At 33.8% G+C, this 12,504-nt stretch overlaps 1 protein-coding gene and 1 long non-coding RNA gene across 2 annotated transcripts in view; one reads left to right on the top strand and one right to left on the bottom strand.

The window, feature by feature from the left end:
* The window catches only part of LOC113237784, a 30,692-nt gene extending 25,977 nt beyond the window's left edge, over window positions 1-4,715 (bottom strand). Inside the window, exon 1 of the long non-coding RNA XR_003311064.1 lies at window positions 4,635-4,715. This is a non-coding gene — a long non-coding RNA (uncharacterized LOC113237784). The remainder of the gene's footprint in view (window positions 1-4,634) is intronic.
* Window positions 4,716-4,734: 19 nt separating this feature from the next.
* LOC113237781 (homeobox protein abdominal-B-like) overlaps window positions 4,735-12,504 on the top strand; it is a 135,591-nt gene continuing 127,821 nt past the window's right edge. Inside the window, exon 1 of the mRNA XM_026474436.1 lies at window positions 4,735-4,902. The gene's annotated coding sequence lies outside the window, so the exon portion shown is untranslated. The remainder of the gene's footprint in view (window positions 4,903-12,504) is intronic.

Genomic DNA, 12,504 nt, shown 5'->3' with positions numbered 1-12,504 from the left:
GACGCCGTAAAACTTGAGATAAATCCAATCGGGGTTCGGGGAGACAATCCACTTTGAGATTACTTGAGCCGGGATTTGGTATTTCGCTTAGTAAGTCTAATTTAAGAAAAGGAGAGAGATTTCGGCGAAGGGCGCTAATAGCTAACTGGAGTCACCAAACTAGAAGATTTTATTTAATGTAAGTTAGAGTTAAGTTCATGTAGATGCATCCCTTTCTACACACGTATCTGCATAAAAGTAAAGTATGGTAGGGCGTGGTAAAGAATAATGTACGACGAGCATATTGCATGACGTAAGCAGCTCTATTCGTATACAAATAATTGGAAATATTTAGAGTTGGTCGGCTGTATCAGGTATACGTAATTAGCTGGCATTATAATTATTGTATTTATATTTTATAATTAAACCAGAATAATGACTATAAAATAATCACTGTTTGTTAGGGTCACCGCAGAGTTAATAATATTATCGAATGATAATCGCTCATTATACTTATAAATGTAAATTTATATTCAAATTCACTATTTGAATTAACTTTTAATTTTTCTGTTTTTACAATTCTACTATCTATATGTGTCTTGTATTATTATAATTAGTTGGTATGTTGCATGTGTAGGGTCAGCAGAAAGCTGGTCGTCTTGGCGGCAATTAGCGGCGCGCTTCGCAAACAGCCGCCATTGCACCGCATCGCGTCGTACTCTGCACTTACGAACCGTCAGCAAATAAATGTAAAAATGAATTCTTTACTTCATGATTTCTGCAACAGCTAATTTTTGAAGTATGCCTATCTGTGTTGTAAGTGTATTATGAAGTTTGGGGATAACTAACCAGCATTAAACATCGAATTACGTCTAATGAAATACGGAAAAATACAATAACACTATCATTAAACTAACCATGTAATTTTTCCGTATTATCATCGACCGTAAAATTATAATTAATATATTTATGCCTTGTGGCCGAACGGTTACCATCCTGGTCTGCCACCTAGAAGGTCCCGGGTTCGATTCCCTGGCCGGGAGAAATATTTGTATGACCTGCATTTATTTCTCTGGTGAATTTGGATGTAATTTGTGGTTGTCTATGTGTGTGTCCATGACACCCGCGACATAGGATTTTCGGAGTGCGAGGCTATTAGGGTGTATGTGCGTTATTATTATTATTATTATATATTACTATGTATAACTGGCAGATATCTATATACATTTTGTATGAGTGTTGATGTTTTTGTATCTGGTACAACTGTTGCAGTTCGCTGGTAAGTTACTTTGTGTAGAGCACCAAGTCAATACTGCGAGGAATGTCACTCGCTCGCTTCGCACATGGAATTGCAGACGTAAAATGCTTCTGCAGGCTGAAGGTCGGTGTTTTATGATGCCAGTAACACAATGTGTCTTTTGGCTTAGAGTGTACAGGCATCTTCTTGACGAACTTTCTTTTTTATAATACCAAGTGACGGGATGAACAAGTCGTGCGCCTGTTGATGTGTGTTCGTGTGTGTGTGTTCTATCCTCGTGTCCATTTCTGCTTCCCATCAGGTGAGCTTAAATTAGAAAAGCTCTTTGCAAGTGGATAGCGAAACGAATCAAAAGCAAACAAACATTAGTGAGCTCCCATAATGCGTTAATTTTTAGAAAGTTAAATTAGTTAGAAAGTTGCTTCTTATTACAATCCAAATTCATTGCAACATGCGATGCGTCGTACGTCTAAAGACCCATTTAGAATACGAATGAATGCGCGATTCTTGCATAATATTGTTCAGTATATTCATTGATAATGATTTTGTTGTCGCTACCACTGTTGCAGCTGACTAGTAAGTTACTTTGTGTAGAGCACCAAGTCAATACTGCGAGGAATGTGACTCGCTCTCATCGCACATGCAATTCAGGCGTAAAGTACTTCTGCAGGTTGAAGGTCGGTGTTTTATGATGCCAGTAACACAATGAGTCTTTTAGTTTAGAACATACTGGCATCTTCTGGGCGAACATATTCTAAAGTCATGCTTAGTTAGTAAGCTTATAAGACCTCTACGAAAGTAGACTGTGACATGAATTAAAAGCAAACAAATATTGGTGATTTCTCATAACGCGATAATTTGAAAAGTTGCGTCTTATTAAAATTTTAAATTCATTGCATCATGCGACGCGTAGCACGTCTAAGGACCCATTTAGTGCGACTGAATGCGCAATTTTTGGATAATATTGTTTAGTATTTACACTAATAATGCTTTTGTTGTCGCTACCACTGTTGTAGCTGACTAGTAAGTTACTTTGTGTGTAGCACCAAGTCAATACTCCGAGGAATGTGGCTCGCTCACTTCGCACACGGAATGGGGTATTTGACAAGTATAGAAAATGAAATGTGTTCAATTACTGTTAAAAATCAGATAAATGTGAAAACAGAATTGAAATTTATAGAATACTTAGAAATCTACAAGGAATTAAATAGAAAACAGTATCTGTTTGTGGCGTCACTGGTCTCATACAAGATACGTAATTAGGAGAAAATTTTTGCTAAAGATAAACGTTGCATCTCCCAGCAACTAGTATTTTAAGTATGAATATCCCTTGAGTTAATTAAGATATCGAGAAACGAACTTCAAATTCATATTCAGTATCCTTATGTGAGTTGATTGATACAATGAAACAAAATAGTAAATTACCCTAAAATTGTAGGCACAATACCGCTTCAAGTTTTTGTAAACCACATGAAGGCCGGAGTTTTATAAAACAAGATTCATACCTTGATGAATGTGTAAGTTTTTTTTACAAAAAAAAAAAAACACTTTATATGTAGCCGTTTAAATGCGATATTACTGCAACAACGAAAGTTGGAATCGGTTTGGTACATATTAACACAACCGACTTTATGCAAATATAGCATCCGAAAAATCTGTTGAGTTCTAAGTAATAAATATGACGTTTTCAGTTCAGGTTTCAATTTTCCTACAAGGTTACCTATAAAAGACAAATACTTAGCAGATGATTCAAAAGCATGAAGGTAAATTTGTATGTTAATATCCAAAAGATAATAAACCAACTACGATACCCAAGGGCTATCAGCTATCTTGTCCAAGATAAAACCATGGCCATATTAGCATTATGGGTAACTTGTCGCGGAAATCCAATTTCACTCATTGTACAGCCCTAGTTCGCGGCTTTTAATGAGCGTTAGGCCTTTGAATCTTTATAAATAAACTGTTTATCAAAGGATACAGAACAAGAATTACACAAGATTCACTTAGGCGTATCATAAGGACCATAAACCAATCGAGGTAATCCTGCGCCTATAAAACAATTACATACTTTATACGGTGGTTGCATTATTAAGCCATTATGCCACTGCACGTATTAAGATGAAATAAAAACTCATCGCGTTGTTATTTATTTGCCTATTTATAAGTTGTTTATTGACTTTATTTGCATAGTCGTTCTCGATGGCTATAATTTATTTTTGGATATGCTTTTTGATATCAAAAGACGTATGAAAATAATGATTTTAATTTGACTTTTAGACAAAATATATCTACTACATCCTATGTTGGTAAACATAAAGCCACCATTTTGCTTAATGTTTAATAGTTATACAGTAACAATCGCTATTTGTATTAAAATATCGTGCTGGCTCCGTTTTAACAAGTAAATGCTCTCACAGATAAAAAAAAATTAAAGCACTGTAGCATGGTTTCGTTTTATTATCAGATCTGCTAATTCATATTTGTTTATTGTGCTTTTATTAAGGTTCACGGTACGATAAACCTGAGAGGAGTCCGTCGTGAGCAAACTTGACAAGGGCATTACGATCCAACTTTCTTTTGTTTCTATTCAAATAACAGTAGTTGTGCCATTCTAGTGCCGGAAGTTTCTGTTTATTACAGAACTTAAATAGTTTATTTTATGTTATTAGATTAGTTTTATAAGCTGTGAATCTTTTCTATCTGTGAATAACTGAAGTTGAATAGTAAGCGCGCAGTGACCTTAAACCTATAAATATCTAAAATTTAATATTACTCCTTCCACAACCCTTGTTAACATTTTGTTGATTTCGTAGGAGCAGCGAAACTCATTTTACGGCCTTAATTGGGCGAATTAAGTACCCTCTCGTATATTTATTTTTGCCAATTAAGCAGGTAGGCAGGTAAGCTCAATCACCATAAATTTTGAAGACTTAAGAAAATTTAAATGTTAAAATTTCGTTTCTATTTTGTAATTTTTAGTGTACTGTACTGCATCAATTATTTATACGTGAATAGTGATAGTGATAGGGATAATGGATGAGTTAAAAATACTACTTCTTCTTTCTAACTAGTAGAATAGGAATTTTTTGGGTGAAATTTGCGTAAGTGAAATTGGAAACAGGTGGATCGTCGCTATGTTTCCTCTATAGTAATTAAAACACACTTCGTCACCATCAATAAAGAATAAAAAAATATAATAAAATCTACAGTTCATTAAAAATTACTACGTGTAAACTACCGAAACGCATAAAATCCGTATATTCCCATGCTTTCGTTAAACCGACACACGTACTCGGAGCGTGATAAAAAATTGACGAAAAATTTGACAAGGGTCAATTTTCCAATGTCCCTTGCTATATACGAGGTCTGTATTGTATATCTATAGAGAGATAAATACCTTACGGGACAAGGGATGCTTGGAGCGGCGCGCGCTTCCTCGGTTCTACTGGCTCCGTGTTGGCGTTGGGTTTGGGCGGGCGCCGCGTAAAGCCGTAAGCGTCGCACTACGTCGCCCGCCATCGCCGCGACAGGCCGCGCGTACCTACCGCGCTCGTATAACCATAGCCTACCTATAGTGCTCATAATTAATTTACAACACCAGTAAAAGTGATGATACAAGTTTATCGACTATAAAATCTGTGCAGTGTTGTGATCGCGTGTCACAGGTAAGTGATAATTGCTAGTCGTATGCCGCTTGTTTGAGGAGCAAACAGTCGCCTCTGAAGACAAAGCGTCGAGGACTCTCGAGAGTTTGTGTTCGTTTGACGAGGTCCTTTATTTTTCTTGGATATCTTACATCCGCGTATATCTTTCAAATGCGAGGCACCATATAAGCACCATTCTTCATATTCATTAACTAAATAAGTAGGCAGAAATATCGACGTAAAATATACTGAATATTTAAATTAAGACTTCATTTGGTGATCTAAGTTTCCTATTGCTTTTTAAAAATGTTACCAAATTTAAAATTACATTAAGTTTAACACCAGCTTTTTACTTGATATAAGAAAGGAATGAGTGTAGAATTTTCAAAGAAAGTCACTTTTGACAGTTTTGAAGCTCATCAGTGATAAATCTCAATGGCAACAGACAATGTTTTTAAAACTTTTGAATTTTAAAAACACAATTAAAGTTGGACATTGTTCTAATTAAGATCACAGCAAGATAAACTATAAAAAGCAGAAGAGCAATATACTCTGAGAAGTTAATTTTTATTGCTTTAATTACGGCTTATACATTATACATCTATTATGCATTGGAATATCATTTTAAGTACATTTTAAGAGGCCTTCAACACGACCACTTTATGGAAATAAACGTGAGACAAAATGTTTAGCTGTGATATAGTGTCCGACGGATGGGCACAATTTAGCTCAATAGAATAAATTTGCTTCGCCTTCATCTACGTCCTTGTGTTTGTATTTTGTATATCTAAAATGTTTACGGTTTTTTTTTAACAAAGACTCGATATATAATGTAGTTTAGACGGTACTATAAATCGGATACTTAATAGAAAATATTAATGCTATTCATGGACAAATACATTTTATTGTGAGTATTATAAATAATAGGCTTGTTATTGTTTTTACCTCCATTTCTAATCGATCTACATACATCAAGTAGCAGTAGAGTTCCTTGTGAAAGAGTACGTCCAGGGAAGTACTGCCATCTTACCGATTTCTGCAAGAAGTGATGTGAGCTTTACTCCGTTCCGGTTTTAAAGGGTAAGGGTGCTAGTGAAATTATAGGCACTTGGGACTTATGTCTCGGGGTGACGGGCGCAGTGACAGTGCCCCTCAGATCTTTGCGATTTAAAGCTTTGAATGACACTGCAACTGGTATGGATAGGCGTGTTACTTACTACTAGGTGCACAACATGCTCGTCCCGTCCCTTGGTATTATTAAAAAACAAAACAAAAAAGAAATTGGATTTGTAAAAAGCAAAATTGTTACTGCCGCCGTTCATGTCATATGATCGGCGGCTGTAGTATGCCGTCTTCTGCGTTGCTCAAAATGACTTAGGTATACTTACGCAAGTATTATCTTTCAATTTTCACATTGTAGCTTGAATATTGCTGTGTAGAATTCAAATCACGCTTATGTTGATTACATTCAAAACTGGACCGCATTAAATTTTAAAACAGTTGAATCGATGAAGTATTAAGAAGAGTCAATTGACGATTTAAGACTATTACGCCCTATGAAGTTCATGCAATAACCAAACTGTCGGTATGGCTCCTTCAGCGGGTTTTAAAGATTCATATTACATATAGGAAATTAAATATTTTTTTCATTCACACGCCCCTTTACAGGTCTTATGAAAAAGCGGTGTTACGTTGGTTTGTTTCAAAAACAACACGTTTTAGATCCGAAAAAAAACAGTTTCATTTCCTATGTGTCACAATCGCAAAATACTAAGAACTCGATTCATATTACAAGACTACATATTCCGAATGAAATATGTATTGGTTATGATGTAACAATATAGTCATTATAATCCTAAATAGACCAAGTTTATATATTTATGGTGTGTGCAGAAGCCGCCAAATCTCAATAAAATTCTTATGCTATGATGCTAACTGCTATGTTCCACATTGAAGATCGGAGAAAGTCAGCACAATTATGTGCTCCAATCTTACTCCTCTTCTCAACTGTCCAGCCTGTGCACAGATGATTTAAAAACTTATTTCTCATAGCCGACATTGCATTTACGATATGAAAGGTATTTATTTAGTATACATATAAATATCTACAGGCAGCGTACCACTTTCAATCAGATGCATCGTTTATCTGTTTTAACGGTCCGAAGACAAAAATAACCTTATAAAAAATTATTACCTACGTTTGTACTATACTTGTTAAGGTATAATAATTATATCACAATTATTGTACCGCTTGATAAAGTCTTTTATATATCACACTGCATTTCATATAATATTCAAGCCTGTGATTAAACCTAACCCAGTTTAAATAGAACGCTTTCTTTACACAAATAAACGTCGCCAGTCAAACTCGTTTTTGTCATATTCGACTTTATTACGTACGAAAGAAGGTCTCGTATCGTGTCTTCTATAATAAAAACACAAATCATCAGCATTCACGCGTAATTCCTAACTGATTAGGTAGCCGTCCCATAGGTTTATGGCGTCATAAAGCCTGTAGGTTTGTTTGTTGCAACAGTCGCTGCACTACAGCTTTCAAGCTCCCTTACCGGAAGGTCCGAAATGTTGAGCTATTAGTACGAGGTGGGAGACTTCATGTCTTAATATTTATCAGTGTACGACAAAGGCGTTATTGAAGTCTAAAATATTGTTGAAATAACAAATTAACATGAAATTTACTTCTAAGCTTTGTAATAAAAATATTATACCTAGTAGTCGAGGTAAACATCTGATGTGACGGTTTACATGGAATTATTTTATTTCATAAAATATACAAGTTGCAGTATCCAATGATCCATGTCTTTTCTATTAAAATGCGATTTCGTATAAAAATAATATTGGAATTATGCAAGATTTGGAGTGTATTTAGACGTTGATCACAGAGTGTAGACGAAAGTCTTATGCACGTCTTTGTAGTTGTCCTCACGCTATGGATTGGATACCATACGTTTTTGCGATCCCACCGTTCATTCTTTTCTCAAATAAAACTGGACAGAATGGTCTCCCGTTGCTCGAAATAACACCTTTATACAAGCTTATGTAAGCACTATCTTAATTTTTTTTACAGTGTGCGTAAAATTACTGTGTAGTATTCAAAGTTCCTATAGGCACTTTAGTTGCATTCAAAATTAGAACGCATTAAATTTTGAAACAATTGAATCGACGAGGTATTGAAAAGAGTCAATTGACGATCAAGCTACACCCACAGAAGGTCTTGCAAACACCAAATCTGTCGGTACGGCTCCTTAAGTACACTTACATCTGTTTTTTTTCTAGGTTTACATTACAATAAAAGACTCCATATAATCCTGAATGAAACATATATTGGTTATAACGTAACTATGTAGGTCCTGTAGTTATTAATAATTCTTCCGCAAAGCACCACTGCTATGATCCATAATAAAAAACAGGGAAAACAGCGGTCAGCGCTTGTGGAGACCAAAGGGCTGACCTCTGTTTTGCTAAAAGTATTAGATAGCAATACATAGTAGTAATAACTCGACTAGCATTTTGGGGCACTCTGCTGTGAGTATCTATTTTATATTTTTCATATATTGCATGCTGTCCTTGTATTTTAGGTAGTTAATAACGAATTCTATTTCCTCGTTCCATCACTTGAATAACTAGTTATCACTAGTTACAAGCAGATATTTTTTATCAGTTCACAACTGATAATAAATATATATATGCTTGTAATAAGAAGGTACATTAAATGAACTTGTTTCTAAAGCCACGTTTAATTGATAGCTAAAGAGCCTTATAATTTAGTAGAGAAATAAACTAATGTATTTATCTCTGGTATAATAGAATGTTAAGCAAAGGTAAACATGTTTCGAAATACCAACTCAAACTCATTCATTCGGATGGCTCAGTGACAGAGACACAAAATGTATCTTCGTCTCTGTTACAAGATTTTCTTTGATCCTGTGACAGTGTCTCGCCAGTAATTGGCTTGAAGTTTTTGCAGTTCCGTCGCTCCAGCTATATCAGGGGCATCTAACTAGTTTTCGTGCTGTGGTATAACCCAGATCTCTTCACGTTTCAATCTTCTCCCATTCTTTCTAAATGTCCGAGCCAGCGTAGTAACTTTAGTTTTGCCGATGATATTTGACTGCTATCTTTTCTTCTGACCGGTTCTAATATCTTAATACTAACTTAACTAACTTAATCCTTTACCATAATTAGGATTTAAAAAAAAAATATATTAGACTATTTATACGCTAACTACGATGTTATATCAAAGGTTTACATGGTTGCACTTATAATTCAGTGGGTAATCACAAAAGAACTTAATTACTATGTACAATTAAGTATTATATTAGATCACATTCGCAATAAATGTATCTTAGATGCCTTAGTTGTTGGTACTAATAATTAAAACTATTGGTGATTATGGAGGCATTGTGCGAGTTGGAGTATTGTAAGAAAAATAATGAAATTATTGCACTCAGATGTACAAAGCAAAAATCTACAAGATTTGAAAATAAAATTTCTACTATTTAAAACCAATATTTCTGTTGATAATTCTCATTCTGAAACAGATGCCAACTATTTACTCAGCGTAGAGTCCACTCTACATTTAATGACATAAGTAGGTACTACTTTTCGTTGAAATGCACACATTTAATCAATTTAAAGCTAAGCGCGTTCAAATGCAAATTTATAACAATAACAACAAATCGTAAACGCTACTAAGGAAAGGCTTAAAAATTTGACCTCCCAGTTGAACAGAAAGATTCAGATCTACTTGGGTGACTACTTTTATGTAGAAAGGCATAAAGAGTAATAAACTCCACACTAGAGTCACTTTGCGGTGACCTACTAAAGCTCTTTGAAAAGCTACTTATCAGAAAACTGAACAAAAAACAGCACCGTCATAAATAGTACTATTCAGTCTCATTGGGTATAGGTACATGTCTTGTTTCAACCGAGGATTTTAAGATATAGTATATTGCCTTGAGCCATGCTATGAATTATGTCACAAATGATTCGCAAAACTTCCTGAAATTTAGTAAAACTCTAGCTCAAATGATTGACTATATCGTAATATCGTAAACAAGAATATATAAATAAAAAATATGTATTTGGAAAGTCGTCGAAAAATTTAAGAGTACCTTCTTGAGTAAATTTAAGTTAATTATTTACAATAGATTACCAAACGAAATTAAATTGTTACAAGGACATACTTTTAAATTAAAATTGACAAAATGGCTTTTGACACATTGCTTCTATAGTAATAAAGAATACTTAGAATTTACAAATTCATTACTTTAATTAGAAACTATAGAGACTAAAGAAACATTGAATCCCATTAATATTTGCACATCTGCTTGCAGGTTGAATACAATATACCTAATTTTACTTAAGACCTTTGTAATTACTGTATTCTGGCAAATAAACATATTCTATTCTATTCTATTCTATTCTATTCTAAAAATATGAACAGTATTTGCTTTGCTTAATACTGACTATTAAGATGATTCACACAGATCATGCCATAACAGACGTCGTATAAACTCCTATCTTTGTACCCTAGTTTAGTTCTCGAAACTTATAATCATAGAAATCTCAACTCTATATTCAATAATACAAGAGCGCAACTATATCAGGAGCACCTGGGTGAATCGTACGACGACTTAAGTCATTCCACCTTTACTGCTAGTGTCATTTGTTAAGCGAGTCCTAATGGATGGGAAATTGCAATTATTTGCTTCGCTTTTGTTTATAATAACGTTTTGATAACTGTAGGTACTATGTATATGGCTGTATAATACTTTCTTAACGTAGTTAGGTATTTGTACTGTAATCGCTTTGTACTATTTTAGTTTCCAATATATAGCCGTTAAAATATGAAATAATATCCCCCACCCCTATGCAACCTGTCATCCATTCAATAGCTCCAACTAAACGGCTAAGTAATAATTTTGTTTATGCTTATTTTTGTTTTTTTTATTTATTTAACAAAACTAAACTTAAATTAAAAAACATAATTGCGGTATTAATGGCCGCCGTTTTTAGTTTCTTCTTTATAAATGTCTAACAAATATTTCATGCATTCAATTCATGTACCTAATAATTATCGTTCTGTCTAAAGATCTTTGCGATTTAAAGCTCTGAGTGGCACTGCAACTGTTATGGACATGGCTGTAGTAGCAGGTTTACCACCAGGCGCACGACTTGTTCATCCCGTCACTTGATATTATTATATAAAAAACCCTATTGTTCGTAATTTGCCTCCTTTTTTTACTTAAATTTTAAGTAATATATTATAATCTTAGTGTTAACTAACATTGGTACTTTCTTGCCATCTCTTATAAAAGTGATTCCAACTGAAAACCAACATCACAACAGGCGAGCTGTGACATATGATGTGTTGTTCAGCTTATACTTGTAATCATTAATTTGTTTTGTTTTGTTTTGTATAAGTCTTAATAAGTTGAATAAACATTTCTTTCTTTCTTACTTTCCATTTAGCATTTTCTTTGTATACGTAGTGCTAAAAAAAGGTGACGGACTGCAAAATTTTCGTAGGAGTCTAGTGGAAAACAGGACATGTTATTTTATTTCTTTATACAAAATTGTGCTTTATGCAAAATTCATCCTGAAGATACTGTGCCAAATTTATATAAAGAAATTAATGTATAGGAGAATGATAATACAAAACTTCTTTATGTACCGGTTTATTTGTATGGGAAATAATAATATGAATAATTTTAATCCAGGCTGTTAAACATATATTAGCTAATTATATATCTAACTGTATGTTTAACAGCCTGGACCACACCACGGGCCAATAACTTTGTATTAAAATGCATCTACCCTAAACGCACCTAACTGTATAATTTAACCAAAATAAGGTATAAAATGCAGAGTATATTGGCCAGTCTCATTAGAACGCAGAAGTATGATCAATATACAGCTTTCGATGAAGTAAAAATGAAGAATTAAAAAGCACCTGGAGTAGCTTTATTAATATTTTAGTTTACAATTTATACTATGTATAAGTATTACTAATGTGGAAATAATGAACTAACGACGTTGTGGTATTACAGATTTATATTTACATATTTCAATTACAAATCCAAGGTCGTTCTAAATTTACTAGCAAGAATTTTAATATGACACTGCAAATAAATTATTTTAAGGATATTACTATCGCCCGCCAATTATGCTGGACTCTATTATTTAAATGTTTGTAATCAGTATAAACAGAAAAAAGGATACGTTGTTTATTATGACTACATTATTATAATAGAAATAATGTATAGGTAATAAACTTTTCTATAATTCTTTTATGTGAGCCACCAGAGTAACCAGAAGTGCATAGCATTATCTGTTATTTAATTAGTTACTTGAGTTTATTTTAATTTTAACCACAATAACATTAGTAAAGCCCTATGCTCCAATACGGATCCGATTACATGATTTCTGCAGTTGTATCATTAGAATTTCCATCTCAATATCTCATTTATGGTACGATTTATTTAATCAAAACCAGTCATAAACCGCACATAGGTAATTACATCCACGTAGTGAGTGTAAATTTGTGGTGGCATGATGTTATTTCATAGAAGAATTGGTATTTAAACTGGTGAAACCGTGGGT

Source organism: Hyposmocoma kahamanoa, unplaced genomic scaffold (genome assembly GCF_003589595.1).
Source record: "Hyposmocoma kahamanoa isolate Upper Pololo Valley unplaced genomic scaffold, ASM358959v1 94, whole genome shotgun sequence".
Taxonomy (NCBI): Eukaryota; Metazoa; Arthropoda; class Insecta; order Lepidoptera; family Cosmopterigidae; genus Hyposmocoma; species Hyposmocoma kahamanoa.
Note: the sequence above shows the minus strand (reverse complement) of the source record. Positions and strands in the feature narration are given on the sequence as shown.